This window comes from Lepidothrix coronata, unplaced genomic scaffold (assembly GCF_001604755.1).
Source record: "Lepidothrix coronata isolate B3197 unplaced genomic scaffold, Lepidothrix_coronata-1.0 Scaffold6, whole genome shotgun sequence".
NCBI classification, from domain to species: domain Eukaryota; kingdom Metazoa; phylum Chordata; class Aves; order Passeriformes; family Pipridae; genus Lepidothrix; species Lepidothrix coronata.
This window is the reverse complement of record NW_016690186.1, coordinates 4,094,104-4,114,717: the sequence shown is the minus strand read 5'-3', so window position 1 is coordinate 4,114,717 and position 20,614 is coordinate 4,094,104. Positions and strand designations below refer to the sequence as shown.

The 20,614-nt window shown below is 43.6% G+C and overlaps 1 protein-coding gene across 1 annotated transcript in view; it reads left to right on the top strand.

The window, feature by feature from the left end:
* Nucleotides 1–7,276: 7,276 nt before the first annotated feature.
* Nucleotides 7,277–20,614, top strand: part of DTNA (dystrobrevin alpha) — a 229,422-nt gene continuing 216,084 nt past the window's right edge. The window contains exon 1 of the mRNA XM_017831626.1: nt 7,277–7,395. The gene's annotated coding sequence lies outside the window, so the exon portion shown is untranslated. The remainder of the gene's footprint in view (nt 7,396–20,614) is intronic.

The following is a 20,614-nucleotide window of genomic DNA, read 5'->3' as shown; positions in this document are numbered from 1 at the left end:
TCAACCACTTGTGCACCTACCAGACTGCAGAGTGATTTTAGCCTGTCCTCTTTTTTTTTTTTTTAGTTCAGCATATAACAACATCAGGCAGGACTACATCAAAAGCTTTTAAAAAGCCTTACTCACATGTAATGCTTACCATATACCAGATAGGTATGGCATGACCACTGTACATATCTTACGGACTGTATCCTCCCAGTCAGCTTCTGTGGCTCATATCCAATTGCCAGGCATCTGCCTTACCTATGCAGGCAGCAAATTACCTTCTAACAATACACAGCAGGTTTTCAGCTGACCACCTTCCCTCAGACATGCTCGGAGGACAGGGAGGGATTCACTGATATGCAGGATTTTTGTAGCAATTGCCCAGCAAATCCAGCAGCCATAGAGAGGGAAGAACTTCTGCAGGCATTAAGTGTTTTGTGGATACAAACATCTCATAACAGAAGGGAAAAGCCTGGCGTCTCCTGCATAACTACCAGAGACATCATATAATGAGCAGCAATAGGGGTAGGTGCCTATGGCATTAGGCTATTTGTCCTAAAGAAGAGCTTAGATCCATTTAACAGGATTTATTCATCAAAAGTCTTTGTTGCCTGACTGTATTCTATACATTTAGGAACAAACTGTATTTGTTTTAAAATGTTTCTCAGCAACAGTCCTAGATTGACTCCTCTGAAAGTCCCCATTTTCTTAATTTTCTCCTTTTTAATGACAGGTACTACATTTATCAACTGGGATTTTTCTTCTAGCAGCTGACAAAGATTATTGTTAGCACTTCTAAGACTGCTACTGTGCTTTATATTTTCCAGTGTAGAGCTCAATGGGCCTGGCTGACTTCAATGCTTAAACGTTTAAGAGGTATTCTGTCCTTGATTTTGGACTTTTCTATACACCTGCTAAAATGAAGCATGCTAAGTTTCTGGGTACCAGCACCTTGATTATGACTGAAAACCATTGACAATGTCAACCTTAGTGTCACCTGCTTTTTCTCTTGTTTCCCTCTAAGCAGCAGACCTTCCTTCAGCCTTCCCCCCCTTCCTTTCAGACTTGCCATTACAATTTGTCTCTTCTGACTCATTTTGTGTCTTTCTGCATCCTTCCTATTCAGGCACCCTTTGTCCCTGTATTCCTTTCTGTACAGTTGCTTTTGTGTGATCCAGTGTTATTTACTCTGCAAGCTGAACCTGGCAGTGCAGAAGGGTATTTCTATGGTGCCAGGGCTCGGTGCAGTCACAAGGACAGAAGGGAGGATGTTCAGTCACACAGCATCTCCCTGTCACATACCGTAGTGTGTACACAACTGACAAAGCAGCTTTGGCTTCTTTAGAGCCAACAGTAGATTAATTCATGGATGTGTTATCCTCCCAAAATCATACAGCTTCATATTCATGTCCTGTGCTTGAAGTATGGGCTACCATTGTTTCAAGTGCCTGCTCCCATAAATAACTGTCTCGTAACTATTTTAGATGGTGAGTATGGATACACCTACTTACCACAAGCATAGCTCCTATTTTTCCTTTGTAGATCTTAAAGAACTTACAAGTGACCCTCCCCTTTTCCTTTTGCAGGTGGAGGAACAGAAAGGACAGAGCTGTGCCAAGGACAGCATTCAGTTCAGACTGGGTTAGGAAGTGAAACCAGCTGACAAATCCCAGTTTCACATTCTTGCATGCAGTAGCATCACATATGAACCACCGACTTCCCTCAGTATATGCAGAGGTCTAGATGATACACATTTAACTTCACTTCCATTTTAAAATGCTGCATATTATTTAGCTGGTTGGCACAAACTGCAGCAATGTGCTAATGAAATTAAAGTCTCTGTAAAGCCCTATACTGCCTCAAAGTACTATTACAATACCCAGCTTCCAAACTCTTTAAAGTTATAGCTTTTGCATTTTCAAGATATAGAAAAGAACAGCACAGTGATACACCATACACTATATTAGTGCAAAGAACAGTCACCAACTTGTTTATATTGGCTGACAATAATTGTGTAGTACAATGTTGTCACTCTCTCGAATGACAGCTGTCAGTTCTGGAGTGTACAATTTATTGAATATTAATTTCTAAAAGGGAATTAAATATTTTACTATTGTAACTGGCGACCTTCGCAGTTTTATCCTCTCAGACAACCTGAAATTCAGTTTGTTTGAAAGAATATTGTTTGGCGAAAAACTACTCTGCTTCCTCACAGCCTCCCATGCATTCCTCTGTCTTTCTAAAATAGTTGTGCTCCTCTCAGAATCCCTTCAAACCCATTATTTTCTCTGGTAGACAGGTTGGATTCATACGGCAACGGAGGGAGCTCATCGGAGCTCACCTGAGAAGCTGTCACACAACAGCAGCATCAAAACTAGGGAAGACAGATGCCTTCTGGTGTCATCAGTCACCAGAGTAATGGCCAGCAACACTCACCTCTAAAAAGGTTTTAAACTCCTCTTGGAGTAGAATAAACGATACTCTCAGAAGATGCTTTAGAGGTGTTAGGTGTGAATAGTCCCCTCACTTTGCCAGCAAATAAAGGTCTGTGGTAATATATTTCTTGTTTAGCGTGACCTCTCTGGAACTGCCATCATATTCTGAACAAAACTCACGTAGTTACCACAAACCTACTAATTTAGTAACAGACTTAATCACAATTCTAACTTCCAGGTCATTAAGAAAGCCTAGAGTTGCACACGTAATCTGACGCTAAACAGTCAACACAGTTTCCTTCTTCCAAGGCGTGAATAAATAAAATATTAATAAAAAAAATTAAAATAAGTCAGTGTACTAAGTGTTCAGTAGTTCCCTGCCCACTAAAATCTTTTATTTCTATATAGCAGAAATCCTACTCCTTCCCTATGACGTCTCAGTGTTAAGCACTGCATTTTTCCAGAGTGAAGTATGGACTTTATTCTCTGGCTGTAATGAGTCAAGGAAACCACTAATGTACAGTGTCAGTATTTTTACTGTTATTATCTGTATTCTGGCATTTCCGATAAGTTAAAGATCATAGTAATGATGATGTATCCAAAAGTCCAGTTCGAATGATGTACCCAAATGGAACAAATTCAGTTTATTATTTGATTTCACAGGCACTTAATCGTACAAAACGATGCCTGGTTGGCACAGTGATAGATGAACTAGGAAAGATTAGATTTGTTAATGCTGACATTAAGATCAGCACTGTCTAGTGTGATTCCTGCTCTCCTCACACTCTCTTAGATGTAGGAGGTGTGATCTTCTCTCATTCTTCAGCACTGGGGGTGGGAGGGGATGTCAAATTAAGAACCCCAGAAGCTGACACTGCATGGTGGGAGGGCGGCTGGGCCAAAATGTGTCGTTATCATGTCTGTCATCTTCGCTGTTAGAGAGCCATTTATGTTACCCAAGAGGAAATAGGCTGTGTGTGGAAAACCTGAGAGGATTGTTATAGACCTCATGGTTTTTAATGTTATTAAATGTAAATTGTAGGAAAGACAGTAAAAGGTTTGGAAACTCCTTCATGAATTGCTGTCTGTAAAGAAGAGCTGGTCAACATGTGATAGGACAGTTTGCTTAGAAGGTGTGACAGAAAAAAGGGTCAGGAATGCAGGGACTATTTTGAACTTCAAATAGAACCACACCTGAGACACTTCCCTTGTGCTAGAAGGGAACAAGACAAGACACACAGTACAGGTGCAAATTAAACTCCTGTTTTTTTATGGATGAGACACCTTAAAAATTCAAGGTGAAAGATAATAGGGCAACTAAAAAAGAACCTGTTGTTAAATTTGCCCTAGAATTACATTTTAAGTGTAAATTACTCCCAGTCATTCTCATTTTCGAGCCTTGTAATTAGGAGCTTGACCTTAAGCCTGGCTGGAATGAACCTCTAATTTGATCAATGACTAATGTTGATGACAAACTCAGGTGAAGCTAATAAACATCAGAGTAGTTTGTGAGATAACCTAAATACTTCCATATAAAGGGTCATGAAGAGGTGGTTTCTGGAGGAATGGCTCCTGAGATATTTATAAAGGATCAGCAAATGAAGTGTGCTGCTTTGCAAATATGAGAATTAATGGAGGGGGAACAAAAGTTTTCAGGTGTTTGGCTGCAGAAAGCAGCCTGTTCTGGTAGACACAAACCAATGTCTCTCCTGCAAGGAACAGATGTCTGAAATACATCTCACAGTTGCAGGAAACACTCAGAATGTCCTGTAACAACCCTGCAGAATTTGTACCATCAGCATCTCTATGAGACTGGCCAAAAATCAGGATTTTCACTTAGCAGAGGCTTCCACTCTCGGTTTGGTTTTCATTTACTTTTCATCAATTTCAAGCAAATCTAACAAACACATTTTTTCTCCTGCAAACTGGACATTTGAGGAAAGCTTCACTTAGAAAATGCTGATTTACAGTGTACCTTAAACAAAATAACCTTTCTGATTTGGCAGACAAGCACACTGCTACAAGACTGCTAACAACACCTAAAGCAACGTAAAGTCCTGAAGTCCTGTTCCTGTGGTGCTTTGACAAGAATCAAAGCATTTTTCTACGGGAATTTTGCCTTCTATGTGATGATAGTTTGTTGAAAAGCAGCATGACAACTCAAGTCCCAGTTCCCCTTGAAAACATTTCATCTCTTGCCATGCAAAGACTGTCACAGCCAGGTCTGTGACCCATAGATTGGAGAGTCCATTGCCCACTCAGCCTTGGAAGGGCATGTTCTAGAGAATGAAAGATTGTGATTTATTGTGGTGAAACTGCCTATAAGTGCAAATAATTTAGTGCCATGTTAAAACAGTGATTAATTAAGCTCATAATTTCAAGAAATGAAGCAACACTCCCTGACAAAGCCTGAGAAGCTATAATTTATAGCAGCCCTCCCAGTTAGCAGACTATAGAGCTATGAACATCCTCGGTCCTGTAAATGTCTTAACCGGACTCCATACAGAGCATCAAGGTCTCCTGGTATATTCTCCTGTGAGCTGGAAACAGAGATTTTAAAGACAGATTCTCCCGTGGTCTGATCTGCTTAATGTGCCACTCTTCCTTTTCAGTAAGGTTACTGACACTTAAATGTCCCTGCTGAAACACAAATCTTCCCTTACCTCATTACTACAGTGACAAAATCCCCTATGCAGGCTCACTCATTTCATCCTCTGTGGCACTACCTTTTCCCTGTTTTTTCTGCTATATAGTGGTAATAATAATCAACTTCCATAACTGATACACACACAGACTTGCCTGCTGGTTTTCCATCACCCACCACACCTCACTTCAAGCTCCCATTTAAACCTCCATGACCTCATACCTTACTTCAGCTGTTGTGTCACCTCTTATCCACTTCATCCCTCCTACATTCCCAGTGTGTCTTACCAAGCTAGAGGGTACAATCTTGTGGGTATCTGCTTGGTATCTACTGTGCCTGAATCTCGTTTTCATCCTTTTGTCAGCTCTCCTTCCCACTGCTTCAGCAGTGTGAGGAGGCCAGTGGCTGCTAAGTGTCATCACTGGGAGAATCCAGCACTGCCTGTGCCTTTCTCCTGTGCTCAACTCCTCAGGCTTTTAAAAGGATGACTAGATTCTTAATATTTGCATGCAGTAGAGTAGCGTAATGCCCTAGCTATCTAACCAGGCACACTTGTGCTTCCAGCATGATCAAACCTCCCTCCTTTTGATTTTTCTGCTTCTTTTTTCCAGACAGAGCTGTGGTCTCTTCATGTTGCTTTTAGATTAGTCAAAGTATCAGTCCTAACATAGGACCGAGGCAGTTGCATCCCAAAAGCCTTCAGCCCTCCTGAAACCATGTGATTAGGAGGATCTAGACCCTCCAGCATTATCCGAACTCAAGTTTTAAGTATTGCAGCTAAAGACTTATATAAATATTGTTAATTGGTTTTGTAAGTGGATAGGAAAAATCTGTGAAAACTGAAGAGAAAAACCCCCACCCAACCTCCAAATTTCGTTGTTTTAAAGACTGCATCGCATTTCTAATGCAGATAGCCGTGTCTTATTTTCAGGAAATCATAGCTGAAGATGAAAAAAAACATGTGGCTGCTACTCTGAAAGCTGCTGAATTTTCTTCTCAGGTACCTGTTTGTTAAGCCTACATGGTTAATCCCTATGGTTTATCTGACCAGTTAGGGGGGGAGGAAAAGTGGGTCACAGAACTTGAGTACTGGAGACAATTCGATTCCTTCACCAGATGCAAATGTGCTAATTTTGAGAGCCGCAGGATGATCAGAAGCTTTTGTTGTTCATCATTCCCAACAGCCGGGCTACCCGATGTGCTCGGAAGGCTCCTACACGCCCACCCACAGGCCAACCTCTGCTCTCAGCAGTGAGCCGCGGTGGAGTCGAGAGTGTGCACCGCTACCTGCACCTGCAGGACCCGAATCCCGGGGAAGGGCTGCCACCGCGGCTCGGATGAAGTACTCTTTCCCCAATACGTCACCGCGCTGCCTGTGGCGGTGCCAAAGTCGCGCTCCGCTCTGCACCCTGCAGCTGGAGCACCGGCCGGGATGGCGGGGACCCACACGAGGGGCGCCGGGGGACCCCCGCCCGGGGTTGGGACCGATGAAGGGGTTCCGGGAAGCCCCGCCTGGGGTGCCTTCCCCCGGTGCCCGACCCTCGCCCCGCTGCTGCGGCACGGAGCGATAAAGCCCGCAGCAGGTACGGCGCCCGCCCCGCCCGGGGCAGCGCCTGTCCAGGCGCCGAGCGAAGCTCGCACCGCGCTTGCCACTCTCCTGTGCCGGCTCCCGGGGGAGCCGCGGCGTCGCGCCCACCTCCTCCCCAGGACAAGCCCCGCCCTCCCCGGGAAAAGAGGATGACATCATCCCTCTCCACTCGCCCGCCCCGCCGCTCCCCCGGCCCGCCCGCCACCCCAGCGGGGATGGGGGGGTCGCACCCGCACCCCCCTGGCGGAGCCGCGCCCTCGGGGGGCCCTGAGGGGGCTCCCGGCCCCGCCGCCCGGCCGCGCCCCTGCCCCACGCCCCACTACGTCATCGCTCCCACCGCCCCTCTCCGCCGGTGCTGGCGGGGGAGCGTCCCTCGAGGGGGGCGCCGGGGCCGGGCAGCGGCTTCGCCGCGGCTTCAGCCTGCGCAGGGCGCCGGCGCGTGGCGTTGGCGCCGGCGCGGTGCGGCGGGCGCGGCTGCGCAGCGCGGCGGGGCGGGCGCGGCGGGCGGGCGGCGGGGCAGCTCCTGCGCTGACACCTGCAGCATGTGCCAGGAGCTGCAGCGGCAGCGGCCGCCTCTGCCTCTGCGCGGCGCGGCCGCCCCGCTCCGGCGCCGTGCGCGGCGCCGGCGGAGCAGGAGCAGGAGCGACTCCCGCTCCTCCCGGCGCGTCCCTCCTCCTCCTGCCTGGCACCGTGTGCCGGCGGCGGGTGCACGGTGACCTTACGGAGCGTGCATTACCTCACAGGTAAATATCAGCTGATCCGCCCCGGCGGCGGCGGCAGCAGCGGCGGGAGCAGGCGGCGGCGGGAGCGCACAGAGCCTTCCCGAGGTAGCGATCCCGGCCGGGGCAGCGGGTGCGCGGTGCCGGGCGAGGGGCGCAGCCGCCTGTTGCCGTGCACCTAAGCGGGGCGGGGGGCCCGGGGGTTCCCCGGCAGCGCTGCTGTCCGCAGGTGAGGGGCGGCCTCGGGAGGGTGGGGGAGGTGTGTGTAGGGGCTGCCCCTCCGCCTCTCCCACCCTCCCGGGGCCGCCCCCTGTGGGGTTGCTCGGCGCTCCCGTCTGTCCTCGGGCGCTGCTGGGGCGCTCCCGGTGTGTGTGTGCACAGGCATGCGGCACGGCCGGGCTGTCTCCCAGTCGCCCACCCAGCCGCTCCGTGCAGCGGGTCCCTGGAGACCCCCCGGGGACCCGGCAAGCTGTCCCTGCCCGGCTGCTGTCGCCTCTTGCAGCCGGCTGAGGTAAAAGTGACGAAAGGACGGCGCCCCGCAACGCAGCAGCGACTGCCTTTTACCTGTGCGTTCGGCGGCTCGCTGGCAAACTTTGGTGTTGGGCAGTGAAAATCTCGGTCATTGCAGCCAAACTGGCTTGTACTACTCTCCCATGCTGAAGACCAGCTACCACCTAAAATGAAATACTGTTGGCGGACGTTGAATCTGTTACTTACTCACTGGATCTACTTCCCAGCATAGGTGATACCTTAGGTAGTACTTTAAACATTGGTGGGAAACAATATTGCCTGGTAATCCTCGATAGATACTGGTGATCCAGGAGATGTTAAAAGGAGAGGTTCACCAAGTAAGAAGCAGCATCACAAATTTGGTGCTCTTAGGCATTCAATATAGTGTTGTGCTCAAAGTTTTGTAACTTACTGTTCAGTTCTGAATGCTGTACCTCTGCTCCTCCCCTTGTTTTTGGGATGTGGAAGTAGTTTAATAATGGAGGTAAAGGTATGGATTCTACGGTTTAACACTATCATTAGCTATGGAGCTGTTTTTGTAGCTTTTACCTGGATACCAGGTGGTCTTTCACAACTGTGAATTTGCACACAACTGGACTAATAGAATGACGGCAACTAGAGAGTAGTGAGTGCTAGATTTTTAAATCATCCCGGTTTCTGGATGTCAAAGGGTAAGTGAGCATGAAATAAAAGCCAATTCCATGTCTATTTTAAGTGCATGTCTTTATATTGCTCTTCAAAAGAGAATGATCCTACTGACACATTTTTAGGTTTTTGCCGTCTTGTTGCAGTCACCAGTCAAGGTCCTATATTTATTCAAAATCCGTAGTCATTGGAGTAGATATTTTTGTGGTTTTATGTGAATTTTGTTTTTTTCTTTTTTCACAAGGCAAAGTTAAAATTCAAAGAATAGAATGCCAAAGAATAAATCTTTCCTTCTTATAGCAAGTCACACATAAAATACCAGCTCCTGGCTTGACCTCTCAATGGGATATCACTGTAGTCAGAATGAGGTGCTGTAGTCTTGCAGTGGTGGTAGTAAATAGGAAATTACATATGTGTGCAGACTGTGATCCCAAGAAAGCAGATATTTTATGCATATAATGCTTAGTATATGTGGTTCCCCAATGGTGTGTAATCATTTCCATGAGCAGTTTTCAGTGTGTTACTGATTGTGTGCACAAGTGCCCCGAGATGGCTAAACTGTGCAGGCTAAACTATAGAAGATTCAGCTCTCTCTAGGGAGTACCTCAGGACCCAATCCTGAAAACAAACGTGTGGCTTTGATCTTTGCATGCCAGGGTAACCCACCAATCCTGAAAAAAAGAAAAGGCAGGAAAAAAGCATTGGGTACATTATGGTAAGCTGCTGGATAGCAATCCATTAAGATTCAGAGCAAGGTGAAGGATGAATTGTTTTGGTTTGTTTGGCTTTTGAAGGTTTAGTTCTTTATTAATGATTCCCTTGATTTCTACAGTTGTACGCTGTCAGAGACCGTAGAATAGATTGTCTCCTCCTGTCCATTTTGCCCAGTGTAAGTCCATTCAGAATTGTCTTTAAGGGTCAGCACTGATCTGTCTAACTTCCATGCCAGGCAAATAATCAGATATAATTGCACTGAAATCAATGAATATATACTGACATGAAGCTGTGAGAAGAAAATCGGCCTCCTGGTGTTTTTTATTTGTATAGCCGAAAGCCAAAAATAGCTGTCATAAACACTGCGTGTCCTTTTGGAAGAAACAGTCAATGCCTATCTTACAGTTGTCCAGAAAATTTCTTCTGTTTCAGCAGCTTTGGATTAGGAAAGTGAAGGCAGCAGTCTTGGAATGAGAACTGTTCCAGAGAAACTTTTTGTTCCAGTGGCTAATCTCCTTCCCTTTAATTCCATGGTGTTAATCTTAGCGTGCTCATATCGAGATTACTAACATTTGGCAAGGGACCGCTTTCTTAAACAGGACTCCTTGTGTGTTGCCAGGTGTAAGAGGGTTAATTCAGTTGACTGTGTTTTAAACTTCTGCTCTTTACATTAATTATTTATATTCTTATCTCTGGGCATAACAGCAAAGTAGTAAGTAGTATGGAATGTTACATTCCAATTAGTTTCACAGTGCAAATGGCGATGATAGTTGATGGGTAAGTCTGACATGTACTGCATGACTTGTCATGTTTTTCCTGGAGAGAGGGGAGTCTTGGGTCTGAGTCACCATGGAAGAACATGGAGTCCTGTAGGCACAAAACTGGTGCAGTGTAGTGATGAGTCAGATCTCTTATCTTTAAATTTGGTATTATGTGGTATTCATGCATGGGATGCATTGCATTTGTTGTGCACCTAGGCAAGTAACGGGCAAAAATCTCAGTGAGTCCTCCAACTCGCCTTTCCTTTGCAGAGTTGGTCCTGCTTCTATTGAAATGAAAGGCTGCTGGTTTAGATCATGTGGGAAATAACGGTGTATTACCTTGTCGAGCAAATCGGGTCTGCCAGGATATACTCATTCATTTCTTACATTGTTTCAAGTCCAGTAGTAATATGGCCTAATACTTAAATTTTCACTTTTTGCATTCTGGATTTGAACCAGCTTTTTCAGACTTCTGCAACTGGATAAAGAGTAGAGGACTAAGACCAGTGCTGCATCTTCATAGGCCCTGGTATTTGCTTAAGCTAAATGACTTTCATGAGCATTACTGTAGAATGATAGTATTGTTTCTGTTTCCAGAGGAAGCTGATGTTACTGCTAAGCTAATGAAAATAATTGAAATTTCTTAGAAGTGTTAGCTTCAGAAATATGTTAAACAGCGAGAGTGAAGACTGCTCACTCAGCTGTTTTCAGAAACAAAACAAAGCCTTACATCAGAGGTGTCTTCACTTAGACACTTACTGTGAACTTCCTTGAATAGCAATCATTAATAACACCGTCTTCTCAAGCTAATGGAGCATGAAGGTTCCTTGATTTGTAACCATTTGGGAGCAGATGCTCGAAATTCTGTCCACTTGCAGAAACAGCACAAGAATGACACTTTTGCTGAAAATGGAGAGGGAGGAGCAGCAGGGAAATTATGTGTGGGACAATTGGAATGGCCTGGAAGAGTGTGGTGCAATGTCTCCCTCTCCTACATCATTACAAAAGCTTCTAGAGGGACCGTGTTTGGAAAAAATTACATGAGCTTTTTATTTGAAAATTGTAGCAGAACATTATTGATCTGTATATTTTTAAGCTCTTGTATGTAACAACAGATGTTAGCAACTGGTTTTGGAGTAGAGGGTACGTGTGTTCATGGTCTTGCAAAAAATGCTTCTGTCTTCTCACATTGCCTTAAACTGTGAAACTCTTACAATGAAAGCATTGAAAACCATGCAGGAAAGCTGTGCCAATTTAGGTCTAAATCATACAAATTCCAATTAAAGCATAAATGCTTCATCTAAGTGACAGGTACCTATTCTATTCTCTAGATGTGTAGATAGCTATAGTGTCTCTTGTGGAGAATTCAGTGCAGGGACAGTTTAGCAGTCTCAGCAACTGAGATAAAATGCCAAGTCACTTGTAAAAACTTGGAAATTTCAGTGGTCTTTGTGCCCTGGTGTAGAGATCAACAAACCTGAGACTGGATGCACTGATGCTGTTGACTTCGGTAGAGCCAGGCTTTTGCCCTACTACTTAAAACATCCAAGACTGAAATTATGGGGCTAAATCTTTCCTTCATTTATGTTGATATAAATACAGTCTTAGTGTATTTTCTTCCTCCCACTGAAGAGAGAAGGAGATCACAACTGTAGTACTTAACGTACGGCATATCCACAACTGCTGCTAGGGAATATAATTGTTTTATACAGTTCTTCTACTATAAAATGTGTGACGTCATCTCTTCCTGGAACCACTATATTTATACTGATTATGTGAGAAGTACCACTGTCAGCTCACATGCCTGTGCATGTGTCACAAGCACCCAGAGGGAAATTCTGAGCTGTACCTTTCATTGTACAGAGACTGCATTTGTACAGGGATGCTTTCTCTGTATAAACAGAACAGCCTGTAAAGGGAAATACAGAGATTTCTATAATTGTTCAAAAGAGATTACAACGTAACATAATTTCATCCTATAATGTACAAAGTACAAAAATAAAGGCTGTTTTCAGTTAAATCTTCGACCAGATTGATGTCAAGAAGAAATGCAGTATCTCAAATGGTTTGGTCTTTTTTAATCTTCTTAGCGGGAAGAGATGTTAGAAGAGCCATTCCAAATTGAAGTAGAAGATACACGTGGAATTTCCTCATGTAGTCGTCTGGATGTCTCTGCTTATTTTGCTTAAAATGAAATTCAAACTTGATTTTCTTTTTTCTTGGTACTGACAAGCTCTGCCTTGGCTTAGTTGTCTAAAGAGGTAACAGCAAGTAAAATGTCATGTGACAGCAATGTCTATAAACTGGTTTGTGATGTAAGAATCATAATGTAAGATTTTTATTACATGATTAAAATTAGGAGGGGAAAGGAAATCTTTCTACGTTGTTTGCAGCTTTTGAAAAGTTCAGCCAGAACTTGCTCCTGATCCCCAGCTCCTCGCAGGTGTGAGTGGAGGCTTGTTTAACTGGTAAGACTCCTCCACAGTTTGACCATGTTGGTTTAAGTAAAAGCATGATATAATTTTGCCCTTGGGCCTTCCTGAGGAGCTGCTGGTTTAGTGCCAGAATTTGTGTGTCATACTTATGGGTGAATAGACCCATTGAACAGTGAGACCACGTTGAACAGTTCATCCTGGCTTGTGCAGGAAGGCGGAACTGTGTTTGCATCATGCTTGACACCAGGGAGGATGGGTGAGCTGATTCCATCTGTGAGGAAGAGCCACACTGAGTGCTAGGCTCCTAGTGGCTAGGTCCACAGGTGACTGGAGAAAAGGAAAAGTGGAAAATAAAGCAGCATTTTCTGGAATGTAATTATTGCCATTGGAAGATTAAACTCCCAAAGCAAATCATGACCCACCTCTGTCTTCACATAGTACAAGTAGAAAAAATCAGTTTTAATCAGAAACATGAGAGGGAGCAGCGTGCACAAGATGCTAGGATGATCTTCCTGGAAAGATCTGGGCTGAATTGAAGATCTGACACATGTTGTTCTGATCTTGACTCCTGGTTCCTGGGCAACTATAGTTGCTCACCAAGTCTACACACACGTGGAAGGAGCTGCCTTTTTTAGGCCACTTGTATATGCCCTTATGCCTTGCAGAATTGCCCTGTGTAGTGGCTGTTTACATCTATTGAGTTGTCTCACAATTGCCCTGTTGTACTTGATTGGTGCCAAAGTCAGAGTTAAATGATGGTTGGCCTGTGCTCAGCCGCAGCAGCATTGTCCACTATAATCACCTCCAGAAAGTAGGTCTGGATCACAGTCTGAAGTACCAGTCAGCTCTCCTCTTTTCTTTCCTCTTTGAAATCCTCTTTGCTTTGGTGTGCGTGTCAATGAGCGTGCTCGTGTGGTGTGCCACACAAACTCGAGCTGCGCTGGGAGGCTTTTGCCTCCCTGGAGAAAGAAGGGCTCTTGGCTGCCCACCAAAGCCCATCATGACTTGACAGTTACGCTTTAGTGGAACGGACCGACCAACTTCTCGGTGGGCAGAGCGCCAGCCTAACAGATGGGCCTGAATGTGGGCAGCCAGCAAAGCACATACATATGTGTAGATAATTGTATGTATGGGCATAATAAATAGGGATCTTGGCAATTCAAAAAAGTTGCCAAAGCAAAAGGCTGAGTACCAAAGTGATGACCCGAAGAGAGACTTCTTTTGAGGAGCAGGCATGTCAGAGAGCTCAGAGGAAGGATCTGTGCTTTCCTTGTTGCTCTTTGCCTGCAGTTTTGCAGATTATATAATAAACAAAGGAGGCTATTTAGTCTTTTGAATCCAGGCACTCTTGTTACTACAACTGGGAATGTGGAAAATGACACTTCGCTGCAGTGAATCCCCTTACAAACCACTTGAAGCTTGCTACCAGCTCAGATTCTACCAACACAGCTACTAATACAGCCTGAGATCGGTGGAAATTCGTGCATGCCGGGCTTTTTGTTTTGAATTGCATTGTAAAGTATGAAATACTGCAATGAGCAAGAATTGCATGGAAATCAGTTGTCAGTACAAAATGTAATAAATTTTCTTTATAGGTCATAGCTTCCAAAATCTTTCTGTGTAGCTAGCTAGACTCCCCAGCTAAGCTCCTTCCATTGATGGCAATCAGCTAACAGGCCGTATAATAATTGATAGTTAAACACTTATAAGTCCTTTTTAAGACCTAAACGTTAGTTGCATCTCTACAGAAAGGACATAGGAAAGCTAGGTGGCAAGAACATGTCTGCAGATGGATTTGGTTGCAGAAGCCTGTTTCCCTAATTTTTTCAACGTGATGCTGGAGAATCACCTGGCCTTGCTGTCTTAGGGCACACAGGTGTCTTGCTTGAAGGTCCAACTCTCCTTACTAGGAGAGAGCACTTGTGGATTGCAGGCTGAATAGCATCCCATACTCAGCTGAAAATTGCCATGGGCTTCTCTTCAAATTCTGAAAGGTCTGTGGACACAGTTTTCTTTGAGCTGATAAGGTAAACCAAAGATCTGTGATTTTTGGCAAAATCTGTAATGGGCTCTGGATACGCTCAGTATAAAAGTAGAGATTCAGCTATATCTTTTTAGGATCCTCAAGTTATACTGGCTGGAATTATTGGGATAAGAAAAATCTTTCTCAAATCCTGGAAATAAATTATATTTATCTGATCTAATGTAGTCCCTTTATGCTTAACTTGAAGACATGGCAGCTGTCTGTGTAACTCCCAAATCAAGTTGTGTGGTTGCTGATTTCTAAGTGCACACAGTCCACAGGGAAATTCTGCAAGCCAACAAGTTAAATGTACCAGCAGACCTAGGGAGTGTGTTTTGGCATAAAGAATGGGACCAGGCTTTTGGTGGGGACTAACCTACCTGATGAGGTGTCCAAGATGAGTATGATGAAAGCACTATTTTGAAGAGGGGGAATAATGATGTAATTTCTTAGGGCCTGGATTTCAAAAGGCGAATAGCACTCCTGTAGGTTTCAGAGGCAAGTACTTGCTTCTGTAATGGAAATGGTGCGTTCTAAATATTGAATGGAAGGATGTGTTCTGGTCTGAGTATAATGACTGACGTGTACACACTTTTATTAACTTTTTATTCTTATTTCAGTCTTTCAGATGTGTTTACCATGTGACTTGGCTCATTTTTTCCCTTCTTAAATATTAACCAAAACAAGCAGTTTAATGGTGGTGTGCACTAGTTAAGGGGAACTAGAGAAATGTAAATCGCCTGTGTGGGAATTCTGCAAGTTTTGATTCATTAATTCCTGTCTCCTTAGCCCACATCTACCATTTCCCTTTGTGCAGGCTAGGAGGAATATAGCCTTTAAGTCTCAAGGGGTTTTATCAGTTTTCTTATCACCTGCATTCAGCTGCTTCTGGCGGGACTGTTAGAAAAACACAGGTGTAGTCCTCCAAAGGATTGGGAGAGGGCAAAGGGAAAGAAAAACAGGATGGAGGAGGAAGATTGTTAAAAAGGGAAAGTGGTATGGAGAAAAATAGTATGTGAAAGGAGAAAAAAACAATGCAAAAGGGAAGGGTAGAAAGAAAGAAAAAAGCCTGAAACCAGTAGAAGGAAAGAGGGAGAGGAAAAAGGAAAAAACCACCCGAATCATCAGATGAGAAGGACTGTACTTTGTTAATTAAAATTAGCACATGCTCCAGCTAAGTTTCTTTTCTCTTAAAATGACAGAGCACAACTCATTTTGCAAAGGCTTCTTTGGAAAAAGGGTGTCTTTTGACCTTACAGAACTACTTACATGAGGAACTGTCTTGGGAATATCTTTATGGATTGAAGACCAATGTTTGCAGGAGCAGGGTCAAGCTGTATCTGTTTCTGCCCACGGACAGATTTCCTTTTTATTACTGAATCTGCTGAAAAGGGAATATACTTGTCCTCAGTTAAGTGCTGGCACTGAAGAGAGGAAGGTAAGTTGCTGTATGTTTCAAGCCGACAGACAGGCACACTGGAAGTGCATCACTCTGTGTTCTGTATAACCTTCTGCAGAGAAAGGTGATACATACTGTCAAATACTGTAATATTAGAGGGACTGCTTTTGTAGTCCCTGTTTTTCCAGACAGATACAGAGGATTTAAAAGCAGTCAGTGTTTGTGAACACTGCATCGGCCTACCCTAAAAGGTACTTTGTTAACTTTTCATTCATAACCCCTGTTTATCGAGTCATATTAAGACCGAAATTATTATGGGCAACTGCATGGAACTTTTTTTTCACAGAAAAGGTAAACAATAGTTATTGTACAAGATCAGTAACTTAAAATGCAGCTACTTAGTACATTTCTCTGAACTAAGGATTAGCCAGTCATCCTTTTTAAGCAGAAAAATAGGTAGAATACCTCCATGTTTTGGTGAAGGGTATGTTTCATTTGTCCCATTGTAGTGCTCTTCTGTATTTCCTCAGGGAACGCTACATTTCTGATACCCTAGGAGCCCCATATTGTTACTGCTGTTTGCATTTACACATAAACGTTACCTGTTTTACTTTTAAAACAAGCTAGCACAAAGGTAATTATTCCCGCACAATTTGTGGCTTTTTTTTTCTTTCAACACATGAAAGCACATTGTAGGGCTTATAAAACTCTCTTGATTTGTTGTAGGCAATCAGACTTTTGATGGTGCGCTTGACTATCAGAACAAACGACTTCTTTACTGTAAGCTCCATTCCAAATAATGAATGTAATTCTAGTGGGCTTACTGAAGCAGTGGGCTATATTACAGTGACTGCAAAGCATGGAAACCCACTGTGTCTTTCTGTCATAAAAAGGCCCTGCCTGTGCTGTAGATCCTATGAAGAATTTGTAGAGATACTTGAAAGGATAAAACACTGTATAAATTCCTAAAGTTCAAAGAGAAAATACCACTCGGGATAAAAAAGGGAGCTTAGCCCAGCAGCAGCTTAACCATATATGACAGATCTAGTGCTAAGTCCCGCGCCATCAATGCAAATGCTTCTGGAGTTCACCATGCAGCCAGATGGAAAGACTAGAAGAAAGGCATCGAGGACACTGACATGGGGAGGGGGGCAGAAAGAAAAGGCATGTGCTTCCCAATAAATGACTCTTATTCTCCGGACAGGATACGAACAGGAAAGGTTTATGACATGCGCAACGAGATCCTGTGTTGCATTTCCTGTGAGCATTAATGTGTGTTTGTCTGCATTTCTGCGCAAGTACTATGCCATAAATAAAATTGGGAACTATGGAAGTTTGAAACTCTGTAATTCTAACACAGGGATAGATTACACCAGGCCTGAATGATGCTTTTGAGTGCTGAGACTTTAAAAACTCATTAGCTATGTCCTTCTTCCTGTGCCATATAATGACAAGAACATTGGATCAAAGTTGATCCCCTTCAGGCCATCAAAAATGCAGTAAAAAGGCTGGTTTAGAGGTCACACTTCCTTCTAGGTAGTTCTCTGTGACCTTCAATCATCTCTGTACATGTCCTGCAGCCAATTGTTTTCCTGTCTTGCCAGCTCCACAGAGAAACATCCCATGGAACAGTCAGCTGAGCCATGCCTCACACTGGCCTGCCTCCTTCCCTCTGCAGCACAGAGCTGCTCTTGCATGCTCTTGTCCTCTACAAGCCCAAGCATCTTCTTTCCCATTCTGCCAGTGGCGCTTGGATTTAAACTGCTCTGTGTTATCTCAGCTACTGCTGCACGTTGATTGTGGATGGCAAGTGAATGTGCAAATTATCTCAGTAAATAGTTGTGCTAGTTGTCACACCAAACGACACAAAACCTGGCTTTGGCAGGTTGCTGTTGCCGTAGATGTGCACGGACAGCTTGTGTGAGTGTCCGAGGAAAGGAATGACACAACATTTTAGCAGCTGTGCTGGTACTGTCTGCTGCTTCGGGCTTTTTACCCAGTGCTCACAGTCTTCATTTCAAGCAGTGGGAACCTTTGGAAGGTAGGAAGTGATGTTGTATCTGGAAGACCTTAATGTCAAATAAAATGGACACGTAGCACTAAGTGCAGTCCTAAGAAAGGTGTGAGGTTGCAGTCACTGCTATGAAATGAGCATGCTTGTTGAAGGCCATATTGTGGCTTTTTGGCCTTTGCTGATGACCACAGGTATAGAAAGGGTTCACATTACTTTTGTTTATTTGTAGAAAAAGGAGGAAAGATGGAGCTGCGTCTCTGTTCTGAAGCTAAAGGTATTCTTCATTTCCTATGTTTTGGGTTTTTTTAGGAGACTGCAACAGTGTATTCTAAGCAGTCACAGGAGCTTTAATGACAGCTGTTTTGCTTGAAAGCCTGTATCTGTCAGTGTCTGTAACATGGTTTGATGTAATCCTTTGGATTTCCTCATGTTTAAGAGAGCTGCAGTCTTCTTTGCCTACCAAAACACATTTAACAGTTGAAATTTTAGCAGTGAATATTTCTACAGTCTACCATTTTGCATATACTCTGATGATTCTACTGCTTATATATTTTTAATATATCTCTCACCTTAATGTGAACAATCAGGTAAGGACATGGCTTAGGAAAATATGGGAGTTTGGAAGAAAAAGAAACAAATAAAAAAAGAAGAAACAAAACTAGCAGAAACCTTTGTAGTCCCATATCTCTGCCATTTGCTGTTTAAAACCAAGGAAAAATATTTAAAACCAAAGTTGTCTGTCAGAGCAGAATTTATGCCTATGACTCAATCTCATCTTACTACTCAGATGTTGAGAAGATTTGTCCTTGAAACCCAGATTTCCCTTACATATACCGACATGTGTTTTGCAAGACCTTGAAATTACACAATGGAAAGAGAGCTGAAAACTGCTGCCAAATCTACAAATGGTCACAGTTATCCAGGGCTGACCAGAAGCTTTAATTTCCTGCACTACGGTACTGCAGATGAAACCGTGGAGCTGCGGTGTGCAGGCAGGTAGTCAGCACCGCCCAGGTGGCTGCTCCTCTGGCCAGGTGGGGAAATCCAGGTGTACCACTGAAGGCAGGATGTGGATGTTATCATTCCTTGGACATCAGCAGACAGGCTGTCGCTTTCCTCCCATATTTTGTACCCGAAATGCTTCACATTTTCTCAAGCAGAGATCTCTGAAAGAGGAAAGTATCAACTGGCACAGGGGGTTCTGCAGCTGCCTGGCTCAGAATGCAGAGGAGGAGAGTGGAGATGTAGGACCTGACTTTAGCACCCCTGGTTAGCTATTCTGAAACCGACCAGGGCACTTGAATTAGCTGCTGTTTTTTCAGGGGGAGGCTCTATGGCTTCTACCTAGTAGAGAGAAAAAGCAAACTTTGTCCCATTGGTATTACGATTGACATCCTAATTTGTTGATGCGACGTGCTTATCTTTGCTAAACTACAAAGAAACTTGTTTCATCAGATCCAATTATCCAATATTATCAGCATCTAGTTGGGTGACTCTCCTGGGGCTTTGCGAGGGAGGAAAAGGGTGGGGTTTTTTCTTAGTGATACTTTTTCTTTCTTGCTTTTCTTTGCACCAACTTCTTTCCACTAAATGACAGCAAAGCTTGCTTGTTGTTGTAATTAGCTCCTCATGCATCTGTTTGTATTTAAGGACCGCAAGATACTGAGCAATCTACATTTTTTTAGTGGTCTTCAAACACAGTAATTAAGAACAAGATATTGTTTTATTTGCAAAGCCCCAAACCAAAGGGAGAAGTCTTTCTTTTATCACTTCCTTGTCTTTCACAGCCTCACAGCAGTGAAAGTTCGTGGGCTTCTTGCCGTTTGGTTGGCAAAGTCCAATGAATCTCTTCTTACCAGGGGGGCTAAAAATTCATTAAAGGGTTTTATATTTATATTAGGGTTTTAAGCTTTACCTCATATTTATACTTATATTTGGAAAGAACACATCAGCAACTGGAACATAATTTATGAAAAGTTATTATTTGTTGTTAATGCATTTAAATTGAAGCTCCAGCACACACTCATACACAGTCCTTGAGTTATCAAAACATTTGTTAGTGTTTGTTATGTGAGCAGTGCGGCTGGAAGCTCAGACCTTGAGAAGGCTTTTACTATTTTTTTTCACAGCTTATTTTTCAGCATTTATTTCTTTCATTTCCTTTCCTTTTATTTTTGTTTTTAAAGGAGACAATCCTCCCCTAACTTGGAATGTGGTAACACCCACTTGCATACTATTCGTGAATCATCAATGCCATTAGATATTGAGGTGTTTAGCTGGATTTTGAAATTAAGGTTCTACTCCATGTTGTTTGTGCATCTGTATTAACTGGCTTCTTAACTGTTGTGTTTTTCTACTTGGCAAGTGTTCTCAGCAGAAACTCACTGCAGGTGCTTCTAAAACTTCAGCATTTGTAAATGGTAACTGTACTGTTACCGTTGTTTAATATTCTATTTTTAAATCTCCCTTTCAAAAAGAAAACACAGTTGGAACAGTTATCAAGAAATGTAGCAAAAAAACTACCCTAGCTCCAGAGGCTTTTCAGCAAAATGCAAAGCAGTACAGCAAACCTGTGCCTTCTCATACAAAAGGAGAGTGTAACACACAATCTAGGCAGTAGATACTTAGCTCCAGAAATTCATACAGCTCCACTGAAGTCACTTTTGTGGGAATCTGCTATGACTGTACCCTGTGAAGCTATTAATGGTGAAGTACCCAGTGCATACACAAGGGCAGGACTAC